This window comes from Nelumbo lutea, chromosome 1, assembly GCF_056320005.1.
Source record: "Nelumbo lutea isolate HS-2025 chromosome 1, American lotus-T2T, whole genome shotgun sequence".
NCBI lineage: Eukaryota > Viridiplantae > Streptophyta > Magnoliopsida > Proteales > Nelumbonaceae > Nelumbo > Nelumbo lutea.
Window position 1 is genome coordinate 149,748,499 of NC_142684.1, and position 25,184 is coordinate 149,773,682.

At 37.7% G+C, this 25,184-nt stretch overlaps 1 long non-coding RNA gene across 1 annotated transcript; it reads right to left on the bottom strand.

The window, feature by feature from the left end:
- Positions 1-5,436: 5,436 nt before the first annotated feature.
- Positions 5,437-7,135, bottom strand: LOC148878319 (uncharacterized). The gene is made up of 3 exons (XR_016105109.1): positions 6,957-7,135; positions 6,629-6,815; positions 5,437-6,547 (listed from the first exon to the last, which is right to left on the bottom strand). It is a non-coding gene; the product is annotated as an uncharacterized LOC148878319 (long non-coding RNA).
- Positions 7,136-25,184: the final 18,049 nt, after the last annotated feature.

Genomic DNA, 25,184 nt, shown 5'->3' on the forward strand with positions numbered 1-25,184 from the left:
TCTAGAAGACCTTCAAAGTGGGGCAATTGGTTCACCAATAGCACCACTAGTAGAAGCATCAATATCATCAGTAACATCATCATCATTATATTCAACCAAATTATCATGAATATGATTCTGGCCATCATCATGATTACCAAACTCAGCTACACTAGGCATATGTTTCTCAGGAATTGGATTAAGATCAACCAATCCATCAGTACTTGAAGACTCTGTTTTCTCCGCCTTATCAATATCCTCAATGGTCTAATCCTCCATAAAAATAACATCACGACTTCTTACAAGCTTCTCTTCAACTGGATCGTACAATCTATAGCCAAATTCATCGTGACCATAGCCAATGGAGATACATTGTCTTGTCTTGACATCTAACTTGGACCTTTCATCTTTTGGCACATGCGCAAATGCTTTACAGCCAAAGACACGTAAGTGGTCATAGGATACATTTTTTCCGTACCACACCCTGTCAGGAACATCAGCTTGCAAAACAACAATAAGAGATAAATTAATAACATGTGCAGCAATATATAAAGCCTCACCCCAAAAAGATCCAAGCAACTTTGCTTTTGAAAGCAAACATCTAACTCTCTCCATCAACGTCCTGTTCATCCTCTCTGCCAGGCCATTAAGCTGAGGTGTCTTAGGGGGCGTCTTCTGGTGTCTAATGCCCTACTGCCTGCAGTACTCATCAAATGGTCCACAATATTCACCACCATTATCAGTGCGAATACATTTCAGTTTCTTCCCTGTTTCCCTCTCAACAGAAGCCTGAAATTGCTTAAAGACACCAAGTACCTGGTCTTTACTCTTCAAAACATAAACCCAAAGTTTCCTTGAATGATCATCAATAAAAGTAACAAAATAAAATGCACCACCAAATGTTTTTGTCTTCATCGGACCACACAGATCTGAATGCACCAACTCAAGCAACTCTGATTTCCTAGAGGGGGGATGGCTCTTGAAAGAGACTCAATTTTGTTTCCCAGCCAACCAATGAGCACACTTTTCTAACATTGCACCTTTCAAACCTGAAAATAGATTCTTTCTCGCCAAACAATCAAGTCCCTTCTCACTGATGTGACTTAGTCTTTTGTGCCATAACATTGATGAGTTATCACACTCAACTGCATTCACACCATCAATGGAAACTGAAGTCTTGGTCCAATATAGACCAGAATACTTCTTTCCACGTGCCACAACCAAAGAACCTTTCGAGAGTTTCCATTGTCCATTACCAAAGGTACTAACATGACCATCATCATCAAGAACACCGGTAGAAATCAGATACAAATGAATGTCTGATGCATGTCTGACATTTTTCAAAATCAATTCAGTCCCATTACTTGTTTTTAGACAAATAGTGCCAATGCCAATCACCTTTGACAAACCATTATTACCCATCTTTAAAACCCCATAATCACCTAGAGTATAAGATGTGAAAAAAATCATTTCTCGATGCAACATGAAAATAGGCACCACTGTCAACAACCCAACTTGTCTCATCACAAGCAATATTAATCAAATTCTCATCACAGACAATCACAAGATCACCTATAGTGGTGGTGGCAACACGATCATCATTATCATTATCTTTATTTTGTTGCTTACCTTTGTTACCTTTATTGTCTTTCTTCAGTTGAAAACAAAATCTTTTGATATGTCCCTTTTTACCACAATAGTTACATTCAAGGTTTTTGTACTTAGACATTGATTTGCTTCTAGCCATACTTTTACCTCTGTTACCTTGTCCTCGGTTTCTATCATTGCTTCTCCCCCTGTTTTCAGTAATCAAAACCTCTGATTGAGAAGATGATGCTTGCTGAGTTCGTCGTCTGACTTCTTCATTCAAAACAACAACTTTTACATATTCCAAGTTCACTACACCACCAGGAGCAGAACTGGATAAAGTCACACGCAAATTTTCCCAAGAGTCAGGTAGAGTATAAGCAACCAAAGTCCCAAAATTTCACCTTCAAATTTTATACCCATGTCGGACAATTGATCAAAGCACCCCTGAAATTCACTTATGTGATCAGAAATAGGAGTACCTTCCTTGTACCTCAAATTCATAGCCTGTTTCAACAGAAATAATTTATTGTTCCCAGATTTAGAGGCATACAAAGTCTCAAGCTTATCCCACAAGGTTCTGGCATACGAATCATTAGCAATATGATTCAAAACACTATCATCTACCCATTGTCGAATAAAGCCACAAACCATCTCATGCTCAAAAGTCCATTCTTCATCAGATTTATTTTTAGGTTTTTGAGTAGAAAAAATTGGTAAATGTAACTTTTTCACAAATAGTAGATCCTTCATTTTTCCTCTCCACTTGTGGTAATTGGTGTCATTCAAACTAATCATTCTACCATAATTAGGCTCCATCATGCAATCAAACAAATCCACAAACAAATAACTTGGCTCTGATACCACTTTGTTGGGAAGAAACTAAGTTTATCCACAAACTATTTCTCTCTCAAAAATAAAAACTTGTAGATATTCAGCTATCACAATTCCAAACAAGATATCAACAAAAACAATCATAAGCCAAGCAAAGAGAGACACACACGATATTTAACGTGGAAAACCCCTCCAATGTGAAAGGTAAAAACCACAGGGCCAAGGAGACCCAACAAAAAATCTCCACTAATAATTTGATGTAACAATTACAGCAACTCAAATACCACAATATGCTCCCAAACTTAGAGCAAATACAGATTCTCAAACATACAAACGAGAATACCAAAAGCGGTGAAAATAACAGTCAGAAAAAACTCACAAACGCGGCTACTGTTCAGGCCACAACATGAAGACCTTCACTACTCCAAATCAGATCTCCACCGTTCCGATCGTAGGTCTTTGAGTTTCGAACAATCCCACCAAATTTCAGCCAAATCGAACCACAAATGTCCATTGATCAGAATAATTGATGAAGATTGCCGCGAAATGTTTTATTTTCTCGAACAACTATGAGTTACTTCTGTTCGACCTCAAATAACCGACGATTCAGAGCTCCGATCAAAGATCCGACCGTTCAGAATGAAGAAAAATGAGTTATCCACTTACTGTCCAAATTTATGCTCGATCGGAAAGTTCTCTCTTTTCCTCTCTCTCTTCAACACGCCGCATGCAAAAGAAAATCTAACCCCTAGTTTTTGTTTTTCTTCTCTTAAAAAAAAACAGTTGGCTGAAAGAGAGTGGGCTATAATATGGGTCAATATCCCATAATGGGCTGGGCCCAACAGAAACCTGACCCATTGACAGTTGTACAAATTTTGCATAGCAGATCATCATGATAATCTAATTCCATCCCAATTTTCAAATGCCTAGAAAAAGATTCCGAATAATTGCATGCTCACATGGTGAACATTTCGGTAAAAAAGTTAAGGACAACCAAATTTATTCTTTTTGCAGTGATAGATTCGCATAAGAAAAGCGAATTAGAAACTTTGCCCGTATCCATGACTTTATAGTTGAAACTTGGAACGGTGACATTCGGCCATTAATATCAAGAGAAAATGATGCGATTATTACGTGCAAGAAATTTGCAAAAACTTTGACTAATCTGCAATGCAAGAAGTAAATTGACTCGTGAAGAAAAAGTTTCTCCATGCATATTAATTTGCGTGTAGCACCTTCTTTTGCTACTATATCTAGGGGAATTTGGGTTAATACACTCACAGTTGCAAGTGTTATATTGGTTGTATATTAAATTTAAAACTCAATTAATTAATAATTTTTTATTTGTTTATAATTCACATACTTTCATACTTAATAACATGCATTTACCATCGTGTATAATCAATTTATCTCTTTTATTACATGGTGCAGCAATTGCATCAAAGGTTTTGCCTTAACCAATTACCTTACTTTAGAATTTTTCATGGTTAAGTGGCTAACTGACAACTGATTTGGGCTCACCAAACATGGCTTAAAGAGAACTGCGCCAAAAAAAAATCCCAAACATGAACTCTTTTGGGTTGTCGCTTAATCACCATGGTATTCCATGAGCCTATTTGGGACAGAAAAATCCGTAACTAATTAATTAAATTTAGGTACTAAGAATAAGGTGGCATAATCCATCTTTATTCTTTTCCCAAAGAAGGGAGGAAGAACCCGTGACTGGCATGGAGATTCGTTAATGAACAAAACAACAAGAATCCTACTCGACTCATCATCCAATCTGTTGACTAACCTTTGTAATGGATGCCCCCTTCTTTTTCTAGCTACCAATTTGTTTAAAAAGAAGTCCAAAATTGAACAGTTTTTTGGAGGAAAAAATAGATGGTGATCAACACTATGGTCCAACCAATGCGCAAATCGGGACCATTGAATCAATTTGGACAACCCAAGATGAACAATCTTAATCTCAAGAATAATGTCTTGAATTTGCAAATCTTTTTTGCTATTTGTCATGTAGCCCTTTTCTCTTTCTTCCAGACAAGTGATTTGAGCACCCTTTTTTTTTTTTTGTCTTTTTCATGTGGTTCAAGATGGTGATGAAGTTGACTTAACTTTGAATAAGGGGGGCTCATACAACAAGGCTATGTTTGGTTTAACTGGTTTGAAGGAAAAAGGTAGTGAAAAAATTTGTATAGATTTCCCTACATTTCTTTTCCTTTCCTACCCTTTTTTCCTTTAATACAAACACAGCCTAATGGGGTCAATCTCAGATGGAGTTGAATGTGTTATCGGGTCCATTAATGTTATTGTGTAGAAACTACAGGCCCAATGAAGATTCCTGAATCATGGTTTTGTATAATAAATGGCAAGTTCCATTTATAGTGCATATCTTGTTACTGGTAAATTCTTCTATAATGTAACCAATGAACCAAACAAGTTGAGTCGGCTTTAAGTCCATTTAATAGTGATTCTAATATGAATCCCTTGAGACAGGATCCATCTCTAAAAACAGGGCTTAATTTATTGAGAATTGTCATATTTTTTTGTTCAAATTTTAGAAACCCTCTGTCGAGCTTTACATTTTGGAGAGCCCAACCTAACTAGCTACTTTTCAGCCACTAAAGCTTCTTATAGTAGTAGCTTCCTTCAAATACCAAAATGGGGGATTAATATCTAATTATGCATGGGAAAAAAGAGGCCCTTCTTACCATGTGGATGACCAATCAGACTGAAATTTCATCATCATCACCATCTAAGCCTTGTGGCCCTTGTCACAACTATATGGGGTTGGGTACATGATCTTTGCCATGTCATACCATTTTGTTCAATGCCATATCTATTGTTAAACCAGGACCACTTGAATCATTTCTTATTATTTCTATTCAAGCCCTTTTTATGTGCCCTTAACTCTTCTATTTCTTTTAATTCGTAAATTGTAATAAATTATACTTTTTCTAACTAGTGTTATAGATGGTCCTTTATGCATGTGACCAATCATCTCAATCTACTTTCTCTCATTCCATCACCCATTACTTTTTATTTTGATAAAAATAAGGTAAAAACTTTATTAATTAAAAAAGAAATGTACAAGGGGTATACGAAAAAGGAAAGGAAAGCAAAAACCAACACCTCCAATATGCCACCCCAACCCAAAAAATCACTAAGCCAAGTCACAGGCAAAAAAAATAGATGAAACACCTACACACCACTTGGAACAAAGCAAAGCGCAGACAACACCGACTGCTAAGGACCAGAGCCAAATGAGAGAGCAAGGAAGACAATGCCCCTAATAGAGCGAGATATTCCTGCCTCTTCTTCTTTTGCCTCTCCCTCTGGTGCTTCAGACCCCACGGGAGGGAGGACTAACCACCTTCACACACCGTAGCAGTCTTCCAACAATTTGGACTTTCTACTTCTAAAGGGGAATATCGAAGGGTTAGAAGAGTAATCTGACCACAGACTTTTTATCTTTGAATCTTTGTCCGACCTGAAACAGGGGTCATCCTGGGGGCAAAGGGTCTTCATCTCGTCAGCACACCTAGCTTTAAGCCATTCCCTAGCATTCAACTCTTTATTAGCCGAAAAGGAGACCCAAAGAAACTTTCCAAAGCAAATCGCCTTATCCACCAGGTTTGCTACAACATCCTGCATGTAGCTTACTTCAACTACTTGCGAATCAGCAAAAGGAGTTCGGCTTCAGTTCAGGCCCGTTGCGTCCAGGCAACGTTCGTGCATTCGGAGGACGCGCCACGTGTTTCTGAATTGTGTGAGAGGTTAAGCAAAATGCGACTTTTGCTCTTCTCTTGTGACGAATCTCATGCTCTCTCTCATCTGCCCGGCGGCGACTGTACAATCATCACCGCCTGGACTGAAGCTGAACTCAAACGCGAATTTTGCTCCTCCCCTCTCCTGTCGCAAACGAACCTCAAGCTCTCTCTCCCCATCTGCCTGGTGGCAATTGCACAAGAGGCGAAGCTAATTTTAGTGGCGACCGAAACTCAAACGCGAGTTTTTCTTCCGCCACAGTTACCATGAACTCGTTGAGTTTGGGATCCATTCCGATCTCAGTACAACAATCTCCACTTGAATAACTTTCGCGATCGATTTCTTCAAGAAGCGAAGCCAATTTTGGTGGTGCTCCGACCTGTCAAAATAGGACAAGTACTTAAAATCTCATCAGGAAATTCAAATGTAGATCAAACGAGTTCATGAGAGGACCGGTTACTTTCGAGATTCTATGTAAGCAAACACTAAGTTAGGATAACGAGGATGATTAGCTATCTGAGCTTTAATCAGATCGGACATCTCCGATCCACAGATCTCCGCCTTGCCTGGTTCGAATTGAAGTAGATTATCAAGCCGATAGTGAAACCTCGACGGTAGAGCGACATTTCCGACTCTGACAATTTCATCTGAGCACAAAATCATTGGATTAGTACTGTAAAATTTTTTCCATGAAACCATTGAGCGAGATAGAGTGCAGAATTAGTTCTCCATTTCTACGAGATTCTGAAGAAGCAAAAGGTCCTAATTTCAAAATCCGAAGAACTAACACAGGTGACGACACGGACTTGGAGCCGTCAACTGGCTATAACTCATCTCTTGATTCTTTTTCTCGAAGGAATTAAGATGTCTCGGTTATCCTAGGTAGATTATCAATGCTCGCAGATCATTACATAATCAAACCGTTCTGAACCTTAGAAGCAATAAAAAAGAAAATACGGCAGTCGATAGTTTAGTGAAATCCTCAAACTTTATTATTATCCAAATAGGTGAGCCTAGATGAACTAAAACTTTATCGATAAGTCAGCTTTGCGAAATAGCAGTATTAGCAAAAAAGAATTTAAGTATTCTAAATGAAGGAATAGGAAATCCATCATATGGACGTCCAAAGATTGTGGAATAAGGGGGCGAATTTCAAAAATTTTTATCTTCTTTCAATTAGGAATCGAATTCCTTATTTAGAAAATCTTATTTTCAATGATCATTCTTGAACCATAAACTGAACCAGATCTGAACCAAAAGGAGTAGAGAGAGATAATACCTGATACAGAGAAACAATATCTCTCAATGGAGGTGTTCACGCCCAAGGTAATATTCAAAATCTGCTCCCACTGAAAATGGCACAGTACAGGGTGGAGCAGAATCAGTAGTGTTCTTCCAAAAGAACTTGAACCTTCTCAATAAATCACCTGGACGGCTTGGGAATACAACTCCTACCAATATTTTTTCCAAAAGATTGGAATCAAGATCCAATATTGATTTCTCCTAAGGAATGGAGATTGAACTGCTGTAGGCGGCGGCTGCAAGAAAGAAGCGGCAAAAGAGTATTTGCAGGGTGCAGAATTCTCTCTTTTGTGATTTCAGCTTTGAAGACAAAATTATTGTTGGTGGTTGTCGGTTGTGTCTAAAGGCTGTCGCCCCCTCTTCCTTTTATAGACTTAAAGGGATCAGCTCCTAATCCTATTAGGAGTTGCTAACCCAAATCATATATGGATTAAAGTCTCTTTAAGATAAGGGATAACCCTTATCTTATCTGTAGATTAGATCAGCCATCTCCTAATCTAATTAGGAAATTTCCAGATCTAAATCTTATTCAGATCTTGGACTCTCTAAGTGGATAGGGTGTGGGCCCAATCCTATAAGCTGATCTTATCTCAGAATTCGCCCCTTAAGTGACTAATCAAATTAACCCAGTTCGAAATGGGCTTAAGGCCCATTTAGGGTTATGTATTTATTTAGCCTTTCAAACTGCTGCCCAGTTGGGCTTCTTTGTATTGCGTGGGACCCAAACATTTTTCTACACATCAGCCACATGGGTTCAGCCCAACCTTTGTCACAAGGCCTAGCCAAATACACTGTTATGGACAGTGCACCCCCTGAAACCCATCAGATGGGCTCTATGGGCCCAACACTTACCCTAAGTGGTCCCTGGGCCAAGCCACCTTGTAACACCCAAGGACTGTAGGCAGATGCAAAATTAGCCCATCAGGTATTATCCTTAATGGTCTTACACTTAACCTCTCAGCCCATAATGATCATACACTGCCCGACAAGAGAGGACCTCTCCCTCGGCTACAAGGAACAGTGTTGCACTCTCTCATGTATGGATCCTGCGAATTAAAACCTTTTGCAAATCATTTCAAAACCATAATTTATATACTTTTATATATCAAATAAAATAGATTTTGCAAAACAAATCTCAACGATTGAAATCAGTTGCCGGCAGTCTTGGTTTCCATCAGTGAGAGTGCATCCCCGATAATTACCTTTGTCCGACAAAGGGGCTGATCCTGTCACTATGGTCACCCACTCAGATGAATTCTCAGATTATCCCAGCATACCTAGGTTTTGACCTCCGCTAAGGATATCACTGATTGGTACATCAAAGATAGCCCAATCCGAGACCTAGTGCAGTATCATAATCGAGTCTAGGGGTCGGGTGTAAATTTCCAGTTTTGCCCATCAATCTCCAAGGTCTAGGGCAATACTGGAAATCTGGTCCAGTTTAAAGACTCAATTAATCCCACACTGTATGTGCCTAGGTTCTCACCCCGATAGCTGAGACAAGCCACCCCAATCGGCTTGGTGGCACCACAATGTTAGCCTTGTCAGGATATGTCTCCCCAGACCCACCCACTAGCTGTGAACATTCTAAACTAACACGAATCTCATTAGGTGTCCGGTTTAAGGGTATTTCACAGAAACATACCAAGGGAACATGAATCAAATATGCACTTTTATTCATTTACAATAAACTCATAAAGTACATCATTTTGATTGAAGCTAAGGGCATACAAAACTGTCTAACAGCTCTCACTTGCACTTAGGTCCAATCAGGTACTAGCCGGAGTCCCATGCTTTCCACGTGTTTCTCAAACACTTTCGGTGAAAGTGGCTTAGTCAATGGGTCTACCACATTGTCCGCTGATGCTACCTCTGATATCATCGTCCCGTAGGTCCAGTGTTGTCATACAACAGTGGAATGGGCGATGTGCTGAATTCCAAATTCAGGAATGAACATCTTCATTCATAAGGCAACCTCACTTACGACAATGCATTCAGCTTGGGTTGTGGACTATTAATTTGCTACTTAGGATCCCTGTTTGCTGACAATCAGGAAACAACACACGATCCTATCGTGAAAACATATCCAGAATTGGACTTTCTATCATCTGGATTCAACTGGAAATCGACATCTGTATATCATTGGATCTATAGTGAAACACCATCGAATACTAGACAAAACTCTTTTGTCCTTTGAAGGTACTTAAGTATGTTTTTCACAGCAGTCCAGTGCTCCTGCCCTGGGTTGGCCTAAAATCTACTTACTACACTCACTGCCTGAGCAATGTCAGGACGAGTGCACAAGATGGCATACATGATGCTCCCTACGACAGAGGCATAGGGAACGTCTTTCATGCCATCAATCTCCTCAGAATTCTTGGGAGACATCTTCTTGGAGAGAATGAGTCCGTGCCTGAAAGGAACATTTCCTTTCTTGGAGTTTTCCATTCTGTATCTTTTGACTATTTTGTCAATGTAGGCAGATTGGGATAATCCTATTATCCGCTTCGATCTATCTCTATAGAGTCGAAGACCTAGTATATAGGAGGCTTCTCCAAGATCTTTCATGGAGAATTGTTGTAAAAGCCATACTTTCACCGTAGTTAACATTCCTACATCATTCCCAATGAGTAGAATGTCATCTACATACAGAACCAAGAAGGTAACCTTATCTCCACTGTACTTCCTGTAAACACAGGGTTCATCTGGATTCTGCTCGAAGTCAAACGATTTGACGGCAGAGTCAAAACGGATGTTCCAACTTCTAGAAACTTGCTTAAGTCCATAAATGGATCTATTGAGTTTACATACCATGCTTTCCTGACCCGCAGCTATGAAGCCTTGCGGTTGCTGCATATAGATATCTGCAGTAAGATCTCCATTCAGGATTGCAATTTTGACATCCATTTGCCAAATCTCATAATCATGGTATGCTGTTACAGCTAGCAGGATCCTAATGGATTTAAGCATGGCCACAGGCGAAAATGTTTCTTCATAATCGATGCCCTCTTTCTAAGTGTACCATTTCGCCACCAAATGAGCTTTGAAGGTTTCAACCCTACCATCAGGGCCCTTCTTCCTCTTGTAAATCCATTTGCAACCGATTGCTTTTACCCCAGAGGGCGGATCTACTAGAGTCCAGACTCCATTGGTCTCCATTGAGTCCATCTCTGCTCTCATGGTCTCCACCCACTTCTGGGAATCTATGTCCAACATAGCTTCCGCGCAAGTCACGGGATCCTCCTCACTAGTCAAGGTTTCCACCAGGTAACTATCCTAGTCGTAACCATAATGGACTGGTGGCCTGGATACCTGAGTGGATCTTCTAGGTTGGTCACTACCTGGAACTTGTGGGACATCTCCCTCTGCTCCTGAGCTCTCCTCATCAAGAACAATTTCCTGATGATGGGTGTCCAGGATGTAATCGGTCTCCAAGAATTAGGCATTTTGACTGCAGAACACTTTCTGCTCACTTGGGTCATAGAATAGGTAACCTATAGAGCCTTTTGGGTAGCCTACAAATAGGCAACGACTGGTCTTGGATTCCAATTTGTCTGCACTCGTTCTTTTAATGTGTGCTGGACAACCCCAAATCTTCAAGTGTCTGACACTTGGTTTCTTTCTGGTCCAAAGTTCATATGGAGTGCTTGGAACCGATTTGGTTGGAACCCGATTCAGCACGTAAATCGCAGTCTCTAATGCGTAACCCCAAAAAGATGTGGGTAACTCTAAGTGTACGAGAAGTGACTGGACCATATCCAATAAGGTCCTATTCCTCATCTCTGAAACACCGTTAAGTTGTGGTGTAGCAGGAGGAGCTAATTGTGATACTATCTCATTGACATTTAAGTAGTCCCTGAATTCGTTAGAGAGATATTCACCACCTCGATCAGATTGAAGGGCTTTAATTTCTCTCCCCAACTGTTTCTCGACCTCTTGTCTAAACTCTTTGAACTTTTCAAAGGATTCAGACTTGTGTCTCATTAGGTACACGTAACGATATCGTGAGAAATCATCTGTGAAGGTGATGAAATACACATGTTGATTTCGTGTCCTAACACTCAGGGGATCACATACATCGGTATGTATTAGGTCAAGTGTACCTGTACATCTTTCAGGCTTACCGTTAAATGGTTGTTTCATCATCTTGCCTTGTAGGCAAGGCTCACAGGTGGGAAGATCTTCTACAGTTAGAAAATCCAAAGGACCATCCTTTACCAACCTTGTGATTCGGTCAACACCGATGTGGCCAAGTCGGTAATGCCACAGACACATGGGATTAACTGTATCACGGGCTCGCTTCTTGGGGATTTCAGCCGACGTAGTTTCGGTTATGTTAGTTTCTAGAGAAGGATGTAGAACATAGAGACCGTTCTCCAGTTCCCCATATGCGATGAATATGTTATTTATTTTAATAGTAATCGTATTACTAAAGAAGACAGACTAACCATCTGCACACAGTTTTGAAACTGAAATGAAATTTCTTCTTAAATTTTGTACATAAAGACAATCTTTCAGTACAACTTTTCATTCTCTAAAAATTAACTCCACGGTTCCTATTGTCGCGGCTGCAATAGTTGCAGTAGTCCCCAAGTAGAGAGTGACTTCTCCTTCACTCAACCTTCTACTTACCTTGAACCCCTGTAGTGAGTTACATGCATGAGTTGAAGCCCCAGAGTCAATACACCAGGATGCAAAAGCTACCAATAAATTGGTTTCTATGACACGAGTTTCGAAATTACCTTTCTTGGATTCCAGGTAGGCAGGACAATTCCTTTTCCAGTGGTCAATCTTCTTGCAGAAGTGATAGGCATCTGATGCTTTGTCTTTCTTCTGCTTCTTGCCCTTAGTGGCTTTCTTCTGAGGCTTCTTTGCCTTCCTCTTTCTCTTGCCCGTTTTGCCAGCTTCAACAAGCATAGCTATAGGCTCATCATTTTTAATCAGTTCTTCAACTCTTTGCAACATATTGCTGAGCTCTTGCAAGCTGACATTCAACTTATTCATGTTATAATTCATGATGAAAGGATTAAAGGAAGGAGGCAAAGAATTAAGGATAACATCTATCTGGGTTGAAAGGTCTAGCCCGGATCCAAGAGCCTCCAGTTCATTGATGTAACCCATCATCCGAAGACAATGGTCGTGAACTTGTTGGCCCTTGGACATTTGTGTGGTCATGAACTGTTTCAAGACCTTTTGTCGAGTAGAACAATTATGCTTTTCATACATCGTCCTCAGACTGTCCAATATGTCATTGGCGAGTTCGATCTGATCAAACTGCCTCTGTATTGGGTTGTCCAAGGAGGTAATGATGTAACACCGGGCTAGGGAGTTTTTCTCCTCCCATTCCTGATAGTCTCTCCTTCAGGCCTCAGAAGCCCTGTCACCCGGACGCTCCGGGGTAGGATTCTTTGCCACTTTGTCCAGCTTTTCAGAAGATAGAACCAGCATAAGGTTCCTGTACCAATCAGCATAGTTTGGGCCCTTAAGCTTGTTGTCATCAAGAAGCTTTGCAAAAGGTCCATTTGCCATTTTCTGATAAAAGAGCAAACATCAGTCCACAACCTAATTTGATTCATGTTCATTTCATAGATATGGATTTTAATCTACGATCCATTTCCATTTATTCATCTCTGAGATTTCCCTCCTTTCTCAGTGACGGAGACTACGGGTTGTCTCTGGAAATGTGGGAAATCACATAGGGTGCATGGAGCCAACTATTTCAGCTGCATAACCCCACCACCTTTCTGTGAAGGATCATATCCACTCATCATATGAGTTTTCCTTTTGGCCTCTGTTAGACAAGGTTAGAGCCGTTTTCAGGTAAACATTTCTGTTCAGTGAGTGCTTACCCATCATATTCGTGAACGCTAAGGTACCGTGAGAGAGTTCCCATTTTCTGGTGAAGCTCCTCCCACATCGGTCTATGACACCCCTATCATCTTATGAAACACTCAAACAAGCCCAACAGCAAATGGATAGCCCATTTTCTGGTGCGTTTCCTCATTACTACCCATCCCCATGCTAATGATGGAAGGCCTTTAGAGAGTTCATCATATGAATCTCACTATCACTTGCACTCATATTAGCTAGAGGGAACAAATAATTACGCCCTAGTTTGATTTAGGTCAAACCAAAGTTGCTCCCACTGACTTTCATAAAGCTAGATTTCAGTGGGCCTTTAATCGGCTAGGTTCCGCACGTAACCTCTTGATGAGGTGTGGGGCCCACCACTGAGGGAGATCATCCAATGGCCAAAAGGGACACCATGGCAATGATGTGCATTTAGCCATGGTATGCGTAAGAGCCACTGTTGAATGAGTATGGGCCAAGTACTTATGGCCCATGTACGCAACACATCACACATCCATACATCTCATGCAGGGATAAATTGATCCAATCAATTAATTATCTATGAGGCCCATTGGAAGCCCATTAAAATTTCATAATATTAACCATTAATATTACCTAGGTATATGGGCTGAATTAGGGTTACCCAATTCGGCCCATATTGCTTTATGCTTTGAAGTGGGCTTTTAGCAGTTTTAACTATTTAAAGTTGGGCCTTTAGAGGTTGGGCCGAATTAACCATTTAATTAAATATCAATCCTCAGGCCTATTAGTGGAAAAATTAGGGTTGACTTTCAGCCTTGATTAAACCCTAGAATTGGTCCAAATAGTTTGAACCAATCTTGGTTCGAATGGGTCTAGGGTTTGATTTTTAATTAAATCCTTAATTCAAGAAAATAATATGAAATTAAACAACTGATAAAAGAAAATCAAGAATCGGTTAATTAGGGCTGTTCGCACACTCCATCCTGCAAAACAGAGGTTAGATCACAGATTGCAGTTTCACAAACTGCAAATCGCAGATAGCGAATGTCTCATCTACGAAATCTCCTTCTCTGCGTTGCCATCTTCGATCCAAAAATAAAATTAAATAGAAATCCTATTTCTATTAATTATTACATCAGATCAAATGCCTATACATTGAGTCTAAAAATAAAATAAAAAAAAAATTATTTACAGACCAAATGTAATAAATAAATTCAATAAACTGCAAATCTTGTAGTTCTCCCTGCGCAAACCAAGAGTTCGATCTCCTCTTGTACGAACAACCCATAAATCAAGAAAATTATAAAGAACTATTCTAAATAATAATCAGATTTATTTAAAATTAATTTCATATTATTTGCTCATCTGTTTTGGGAACAAATTTCCCAAAACCCATGTCTACGCAAATTGGGTAGAACGCCTTCTCCCTATTTGCGCAGGTTCAGATCTGAAACAGAATGGTTCAAGATTTGAACCTGGCTCTGATACCACTGAAGGGATAGGAAATTCATCACATGGACGCCCAAAGATTGCGGAATAAGGGGGCGAATTTCAAAAATTTTTTTTTCTCTCCCTTCAACTAGGAATCTAATTCCCTATTTAGAAAATCTTATTTTCAATGATCATTCTTGAACCATGAACTGAACCGGATCTGAACCAAAAGGAATAGGGAGAGATAATACCTAATACAGAGAAACAATATCTCTCAATGGAGGTGTTCACGCCCAAGGTAGGATCCAAAATCTGCTCCCACTAAAGATGGCATAGTGCAGGGTGGAGCAGAATCAACAGTGTTCTTCCAAAAGAACTTGGTCCTTCTCAATAAATCACCTGGACAGCTTGTGAATACAACTCCTACCAATCTTTCAAAATTTAATCTTGATTTCTCCCAAGGACTGGAGATCGAATTGCTATAGGCGGCGGTTGCAGGAAGGAGGCGGCAAGAGAGTATTTGTAGGGTGCAGAGTTCTCTCTTCTATGATTTTAGCTCTAAAGACAAGACTATTGCTGGTGGTTGTCGGCTGTGTCTAAAGGCTGCCGCCCCCTTTTCCTTTTATAGACTAAAGGGATCAACTCCTAATCCCATTAGGAGTTGCTAACCCAAATCATATTTGGATTAGAAGTCCCTTTAAGATAAGGGTAAGGGGTAACCCTTATCTTATCTGCAGATTAGATCAGTCATCTTCTAATCTAATTAGGAAATTTCTATATCTAAATCTTATTCAGATCTTGGACTCTCTAAGTGGATAGAGTGTGGGCCCAATCCTATCAGCTGATCTTATATCAGAATTCGCCCCTTAAGTGACTAACCAAATTAACCCAGTTCGAAATGGGCTTAAGGCCCATTTAGGGTTATGTATTTATTTAGCCTTTCAAACTGCTGCCCAGTTGAGCTTCCTTGTATTGCGTGGGACCCAAACATTTTTCTACACATCAGCCACATGGGTTCAGTCCAGCCTTTGTCACAAGGCCTAGCCAAATACACTGTTATGGACAGTGCACCCCCTGAAACCCATCAGATGGGCTCTATGGGCCCAACACTTACCCTAAGTGGTCCCTGGGCCAAGCCACCTTGTAACACCCAAGGACTGTGGGCAGATGCAAAATTAGCCCATCAGGTATTATCCTTAATGGTCTTACACTTAACCTCTCAGCCCATAATGATCATACACTGCCCGACAAGAGAGGACCTCTCCCTCGGCTACAAGGAACAGTGTTGCACTTTCTCATGTATGGATCCTGGGAATTAAAACCTTTTGCAAATCATTTCAAAACCATAATTTATATACTTTTATATATCAAATAAAATAGATTTTGCAAAACAAATCTCAACGATTGAAATCAGTTGCCGGCAGTCTTGGTTTCCATCAGTGAGAGTGCATCCCTGATAATTACCTTTGTCCGACAAAGGGGCTGATCCTGTCACTATGGTCACCCACTCAGATGAATTCTCAGATTATCCCAGCATACCTAAGTTTTGACCTCCGCTAAGGATATCACTGATTGGTACATCAAAGACAGCCCAATCCGAGACTTAGTGCAGTATCATAATCGAGTTTAGGGGTCAGGTGTAAATTTCCAGTTTTGCCCATCAATCTCCAAGGTCTAGGGCAATACTGGAAATCTGGTCCAGTTTAAAGACTCAATTAATCCCACACTGTATGTGCCTAGGTTCTCACCCCGATAGCTGAGACAAGCCACCCCAACCGGCTTGGTGGCACCACAGTGTTAGCCTTGTCAGGATATGTCTCCCCAAACCCATCCACTGGTTGTAAACATCCTAAACTAACACGAGTCTCATTAGGTGTCCAGTTTAAGGGTATTTCACAGAAACATACCAAGGGAACATGAATCAAATATGCACTTTTATTTATTTACAATAAACTCATAAAGTACATCATTTTGATTGAATTTAAGGGCATACAGAACTGTCTAACACTAAACTAAGGTTGATGATGTTAAAATTTCATTCAAATTGCTGAAATCCCGCCGTCGGTGATGAATGTTTGTCGCCGACAATGATGGTTGTGCAGTCGCCGCCGCCGGGCGGACGGGGAGAAAGAGCGTGAGATTCGTGCAATTGGAGAGGATAGGAGCAAAAAGACTAACGGTAGTAATAACTAATGGGGGATGAAGGCTTCTCGCACGCTTCAGCCCCTGACACAAATGTATACACATTATAAATGGTGTGTGTATGTATCGGTGTTTTAGTCTAGGCACTTAGGCAGTGGATCATGGCAGATGAAGCCAAAGACTTTGTATGGCTTGATCAATGTATAGAGAACCAGAACCCATGGGTCACTCCAAAAGTCATCCTTTTTTAAAGCAAGGCTTAATTGAGGACAAAGATTTTAATTTGCACGGTCGGTGTGTGGTCTCTGTCCAAGTCATCGAATAAAGGTCCTACTAGTATGAATTCCTTTGGCTAGTTGTTGGATCCTTGCACGTTGGACTTTTGGCTTGAGGATCCACCAATTAGATTCTCTTCCTTCCTTGGTAAATTCTATTGTAATGGAACGAGAATTATCCTTTTAAAATGTGACCCCCTTATAATACTTTTCTTTGGAATGTTGGGCGTTTATTGAGTGAGGTTATGTTTGGTTTAAAGGAAAAACGAGGGAAACCTTTATAAATCTTGTATGGGTTATATTACTTTTCCTTTCCTTTCCTTACTTTTTCCTTCGAATCAAACACAAAATAAATGTTTATACTTGATTTGTTTGCAAAACCAAGAAAAGCAATAATGAACCTATTTATTGACATTTAGGCACCACATTAGTAAAACAGTGAATAAACACCTATTCATTGGAGAGAGTATTAAAATGAAACATTGTCAACGGTAGGTATGCACATAAATCAAGACTTGCTTTTGCAAATCTCTATGCATACGGATTCACATAATGGGGGAATGCTGAAGTGGCGCCTATGTGATAACATTTATTCAATAAACGTCCATAGTTCCAAATAGGTCTCCGTTTGATATTGTTTATTTTTAAGCTCTTATTGGAATAGGTGCATATTTTAGGCTGAAACTATTCATGCCACATATAAGCACTTACATGTGTTTGGAAAATGTGACTGAATAAATCCATCTTTAATAAGTTAAAAAATTTGTTTTTTTTTTAAGCATTTTTTGAAAAGATGGTGCTTGCATTTCTTGGCCATCTTGGCCCGCCAAGTAATTTTCAAATACATATACTACCTTGTTTAAAATAAATACTTTTCACCATACACTTCTACTAGGATAAGCACTTATTTATCCAATAAGTATTTTCAAACGAGGGGGCTTAATGTTTTATTATATAATATGATCATCTATATATATAAAAGAGATTCTCATGCCCATCCCCTTTGCTTCAACTTTTGTATACCAACAATGCCCTTGTTTTTATCTAGTTTTCTAATCTATCATTTGTTTATGTCCTAATTTCTGCCATTTGTTTTGGACTTTTGTATGCCTATAATCCTCCTTCTATTTAGGCAATTTTCTATCTTATCCTTATAACCTACTACTTCATTAATAGGTGTATATTCAAACTTTTATATGTATTTTTAAAATATCTCTGTTGTTTATATGATTTATATTCTTGTTTCTTATTTATGTCTCAATTTTAATCAATGATTTAAAGTTAATATATCTAAAACACCTTGTGATTTGCATAATTTTCGATTTTATCTTCAACTTTTGTTCACTTCACAACAATGGTCAATGATCAAACTACACCCAATACTTTGATACACTTATTTTCCTTCTCCAGTCCAGTATGGCAGTATCTCCTCTTATGCATACAAATGCACGTCATTACTCTGTGTTTTTCATGTGTGTGTGTTAAAATGGTCCAATGGGGATTGAGGCAACGACTCCACATTGCTTCATTGTTTTAGTTTTAAAATTTAAAGCAAAAGATGAATCAAAATTTACATTCTTCCATACACTTGCACTAGTGCAAATGAATTTACATGGAACCAAATGCTCAACTAACTACTTAAATCCAATACATTATGGCCTTCTGGGATTGTTTTCAACAAGAATCTGTACGCATAATTGGAGGTAGCCAATCCGCTGTCCCCACAGGCCCACAACCAGGTTGGACTAATACTTTCCCCTTACTTTTGTCTTAAATAAATTGGACAAAGCGTCACGTTTCAGAGTACAAATACTGTATAGTAAATAATAGAAATTTTAAAAGTTGGAAATTGGTGAACAACTGTGAAGGCCCTCCCTCCACCATCTGGAATTTGGACACCAGCAACGTGAGACAAGCTCATGGGTGGGCCCGGATGGGCGACTAGTCGAGAACCTTCAAGATGGGTTTTAACCAGCCGTACAAGTGCAGATTCATCCGTGGGCCAGAGGCCCAGGATGATCAATTAATCCTTCGGCTTATGGACGCCCCTTGGATTGAAAACAATAGTTGTCCTTTCTTCTTGTTTTAATTCTATCTTTTGTCTCCGAGTCCAAGCTGGCTTGAAAATTAGCAAGCAAATAATTAAAAACTATGGTATGAAATGGTTTGAACATTTGTAAACTAAGATGAGCTAATTGTTTCAACTTTCAACTTTGTAAGAAGTTGGCAAAGAGAAGCTGTTTATAAGATATTAATATATTATAGGCCCGTGGTCCATAGACTTACAGGTAGATAACAACTGCTGCTTTTTCTTTTAATCTAGTCTTCTCATGTTTGTTTCAAGATTAGATGGTGGCGATTTATGAGAATCTTGGAATAAAACTCTGCTTGACAAATTTTGTGGGCTATGGCCCACTAGAAAGTCGCTTCGCTGGCTGAGTAGTCTACATTAGAGAATTAAAATAGCCCCAGGGCCCAGAACAAATATTTCCCAATTCTCATCAAGAAGAACCATATGCCTAAAATGTAGAAACATTTTAGCAAAGTTGGCAACTGGCACGCCACATGTCTCACATGATTGGAATCTCCAGCTATGAAAACAAAACAGTGTCTTAATTATCAACTCACCATATGGTGGGATATTGTACAACACAACTCATTCAAAATTAGATTAAACGGCATCATCATCATCACCATTATTATATTGTCATATGGCTCGTTGGTCTGGATGATGTTGAGTTGATTACATGGCTTGGGCCTAATGTATTGGTGTCCCGTTTATTGGCTTTGACCGATCAGTTGATTATAAATTCTTCCGGTATCATCTCTTTCAGTATCATAGTCGAAAATATGTATTTATTATATATCTTATACACTATAATAAGATTCCTATTATTATGTTTTATATATATGATACATTTAAATTTAAGGTTGTAGGTCCAAAATCCCGGCCCATGGTCACCCCTGGCCAGAGGTAGTCCGGACATACTAATGTTCGGTTCAGGTAGTGTTTAAAACGAATCTGTAAAGCTGGAGTTTGGGATCCCTCTACCAATTTGATCTAACATCGCACTATGAGACAAAGACCTACCATGCATGAGATATGCAGTGTAAAATCATGTTGGTAAAGGGTTAGAATGTGTTTTGTTGGTAAATGATCCGGATTCGTAAAACTGTGGGTCAAGATCAAACTTTTTTGCATTGAAAGAACACCATCTATACGATTATGATCAATACACAAATCTCTTTTAAAAGGGATCTAAACCATTAGAGCCCAGCACACTCGAGATCGTTAGCAAACTCAATTAGCCTATTGGGTAGGGATCAATGTTTTAAAAATCGGGTCCGGAGGTTGAACTGTCTTTGCCTCTGAGTCGTGAGTCACTTGTTTGACCGGTCAAGTAAGACAAGTCAGACCATGCCATGTCAACCATGTGGAAATTAATATATCTATACTACTTTAAAAAGAGTTAATTTTAAATGAGTTGAAAAGAGTTAATTTTAAGATATTCAATGCATTCAATCATCTCATTAAATCCAATATTTAAGTTTTTAACTTGCATTCATGTACATTGAATCATATATTTAAGTCATTTGTGTTTTTTCTCATCATTAAGTTCAATTAATTAAATCCATATTTAATAAATTAATAACTCCAATAACATAAAAGCTTATGCTTCTAAAATCTACTTATAAATGAAATGATGTCATAGTCAAATAATTAAATTTTAAAAAATAGAAAATACAAAGAATCACAAAAAAAATAGAGAAATTTTTGGGCGCATATCTAATGTTATACATTTATAAATCTTTAATATTATGCATTCATTATATTGGACAAAAACAAATATTATACATAAGAAATAATTTTATCAATGATGGAAATGTAATACAAAATTTAATGTCAATTTAGAAATCAAACTATTTTTCTTTTTGGGTGTTGGGTTAGTGATTTGAGTGAAATAATATCATAGACAAACAAAAATCAAGTGTGATAAGTAAAAATTATTTACATAATGTAAATGAAATATACAGTTTAAAGGAAAAATTATAGTCTTGTAGACAATCATAATGTATCGAAATTAGTTTTATAATGAAATATATAGTTTTATAATAGACAATCATAATGTATCCAAATTAGTTTTATAATGAAATACATAGTTTTATAATAAACAATCATAATGTATCCAAAATTCTAGACTATATAGTTTTATCCAAAATTATAGTGAATTCTAGACAATCATAATGTAATATATAGTTTTATAATGTTTATAATAGAAATAAATATAAAAAATTAGTAGCATTTTTTTTCAATTCTAGACAATCATAATGTATCCAAAAGTTTTAATAATGTATCCAATTTAATTACTATAATTTAATTATTTTTTAATTTGATTAATAAAAATATCATAAATATGTCTAATTTAATTATTACTATTATTATCATCATCTAGAATTGCCACGTGTAAAGCATGTTATATATATATATATATATATATATATATATATATATATATATATATGAAATATTTTACATTTAATTTATCTTTTAATTCAGTTGTAAATTTTTTATTTGTAAAAAATATTAAAATTTATAATTTGAGGCAAAAAAAGATGGGGTTTTTTGTCAAAGAAAATATATAACGAGACAAGGCACCTAATGCATAGATCTCAAAAAGTTACCCAAAATTAAAAAAAAAAAACACCTCAATCGAGCATTGGAATGCAAAGTTAAAGTCTCTTGAAGTTTGCATACACAATTAATAAGCAACCCGCACTTTGGTCATCGAGTCAAATGAGTCAATTGTCCAACCATCCGGGTCAAACATGATTTTTACCAAATCAATGGTTTTTTACCATCTCCAAGTTTTACTTAAACCAGATCGGAATCTCAACCAAGTGATTGTTCAAACAGTTCAACCAACCGGGCCAACGATGGATTGAAAACACTAGCAGGGATGATCATGGGTTGAGCCAAACCAGGTTTTTATAGGGTAACGATATCATCTTGAGCTTCCTATCTCGGCTCAAGCGTGGTTCTTTGTTTTTTTTGGGGGGGAGGGGGTTTAAATTTGAAAACTTTTATATTTGGCCTTTATTTAAATTTTGTAATACATATAAAGAAAATATATGTTTGAAACATACTTCATTGAAGTTTGAATTAGTAAGGTCTTATATCATTGAAATTGTAATTTGATTAAATTCAATAAAAATGTTAGTAAATATTAATATGTCACACCTGAATACTTTTTGAGAGGTGAGGTAAATAGCCAATTTATAGTAGATATCTTTTCTTTTTTTCCTCCAAAAAGAGAGGTGGCCATGCATATGAAGGAGAAACCCTCTTCGAGACTTATAGGGCTTTGCCTTAGTAGAAATTTTGGTTGGTGAGTGCTGAATAAAACCCCAAATACAACTTATTTCTCCATACTTGCATAGCATAAGGAGTTTCTTTTGATCATGAATACAAAGGAGAAATAGTTATGATATACTTAAACAACACAGAAACATCAATTCTAAGGCCTACTATTGCTTTGAAAACTTTAGAAACAATAGTTCAAAACTTCAAATCACAACTAAGGAATTGTGCAATTGAACTAGGGGTGATAATTTCAGCCAACCTCGGAGAGGCTCAATTCAGAAATTATGGGCTTGAACCTAGGCTTTGTGTTCAAACTAGACCCGCATATTTATCTATTTGATAAAAAGACACAAAAGTACTTTTATTCAATAATTGGAAAACAAGCTATATCAAAAAGGCCATTTCACATTTTTCATTTAATGTTTATTTATGTTTACATTATATTATATTATACTTTTATTAAAAGTGTGAATAATGGTGTGAAACTCTTATTTGACTAAATTACCCCAATTTTTGAATTTGGTAATTGTCTAGTTTCAATGACAAAACTCTAATTTGAAAGAGTATCATACTTAAAGTATTAACTTCCATTAACATTCATTGTATCTTATTCTTGACTAGAATACCAATATTTGAATAGGAAGGAGAAGAGACAAATGAACCTCAAGGGGAAAGAACTTATCGCATCAGAATGTTGTTGGACACTAGGAAACCCTTAGTCCTCGACAACTCAGACATTGAAGAAGATGGCACAGAAATTTGATTCTTATTTCAATTTCTTCCTTATTCCTCAGGAAGAAATGTTTTCCATGAATAATGAAGGAACGTTGTCAAAACCAAATGACAAAAATATAAGTGGGGAAAGCCTTTTGGAAAATGGACAAAATAATTTTACCAAGCTAAAATTAAAATTGAAATCCACCACTCCAAAATTCAAAAGATATGGTCAAAATAAGGTCTAATTTAAAAGTAAACCCAAAGGAAATTTGGTTCTGAATAAGCAAAAATTGAGGACACCAAAAAATCTGAAAGAGGTGTGAAACAAAAATGAGGAAAATAGTCTGTCAATTTTAGTACATGGCTAAAGATTGACAGATGGATACATGTGTTAGGAACTTTTTTTAACGATCTAACTCAGGAAAGAGGAACATATCTAATCAATTTTTTTCATAGGGGAGTTAACTTATACATAAAAGAGTGCTCAAGTCTGAATGAGCCTTCTACCTCGGGATTTATGAAGTTTCTTCCACCAAGCCAAATTTTTGCTGAAAATAAAATCAATAAGTGGGTTTGGGAACCTGTCCCGAAACATGCCTTGGGTCACAAATGAAAATTCTAAGTTGGAACTGCTAGGGAATAGGGTCCTCCTTGACAGTTCAAACTTTGAAAGAGACCATGAAAGCCACTAAGCCAAACATTATCTTTTTAATGGTAACAGAACATTCTCTTCTAAACTGTAAGAAATTGCTCCCTTTTCTGAAAACTTGGAATTGTTGGGGATGTGATGCGGAGGGTCGGGGAGGTGGTTTAACTCTTTTTTGGAAAGACAACATAGTTAAAAAGGTGTTGTATGCAAATCAGAACATAATTCACACAAAAATTTAGGAGCTGGATGATAAAGTTTGGTTCTGTTCTTTCATTTATGGGGGAACCAAAGAGACAAAAAGAAAGACTTTCATTAAAAAATGGAAGCACATAGCCAGCCTAGCAAGAGGACCATGGCTTTGTTGTAGTGGTTTCAACATGATTTTTAATAATCAAGAAAAACAGGGTGGAAAACTTGTAGTTATGCATACCTAAAAAAGAATAGAGATTGCCAAAATTACTGTGGTCTGCTAGATCTAAAGAGCCATGGTGTTAACTACACATGGACAAACAGAAGAGAGGGTGAGGAAAATATTCAAGCAAAACTTGACAGAGCTATATGTAATCAAGATTGGAAGAATCTCTTTGAAGAAGCCAATGTCAAAGTGCTAATCACTCTAGGTTCATATCCTCTTCCTATTTTAATCAACAATGAAAAAGTCACCAAATGGAGGAAAAGACCTTTCAACATGGAAGAAATGTGGTTATCCCATGATGATTTTGAAAATACTATTAAAAAATGTTGGGAAGGAAATCAGATAGATTTAGAAGAAAACAATTTGGAGTAGAAGTTAAGGAAATTGCAGTGTCATCTCCAAGTATGGAACAAAAAGTTTTTTGGAAATGTCAACAAAAATATTAGAAAGTTTAAAAAGGAGTAGGAAATAGAAAGGGATAAGGAAAAAATCAGGATAAAAAAAAGATTAGAAACCTAGAGAAGGAACTAGGGATTTGGTTGAGAAGGGAAGAGCAAATGTGGGTCCAAAAATCCAGAATAAATTGGCTCAAATTTAGCGACCAAAATACAAAGTTTTTTCATGCGATGACGGTTCAAAGGAGGAACAAAAATAGAATCCTCAAGTTGGAAAAGGAGCAAGGTATTTGGGTTGATGAAGATGAGTAAATAGAGGAAACCATTTATGAACACTTTTTCAAATCTTCCAACCCCCACATGAAGGATGATCTGATTAACTGCAAAATTCGAGAATCTCAATGGAAGAAAAAAAGCTGACTATAAAGAGATTTGGAAGAAGAAAAAGTCAAGGTATCTCTAGGACAAACAACTCCTTTAAAAGCTCCAAGCCTGG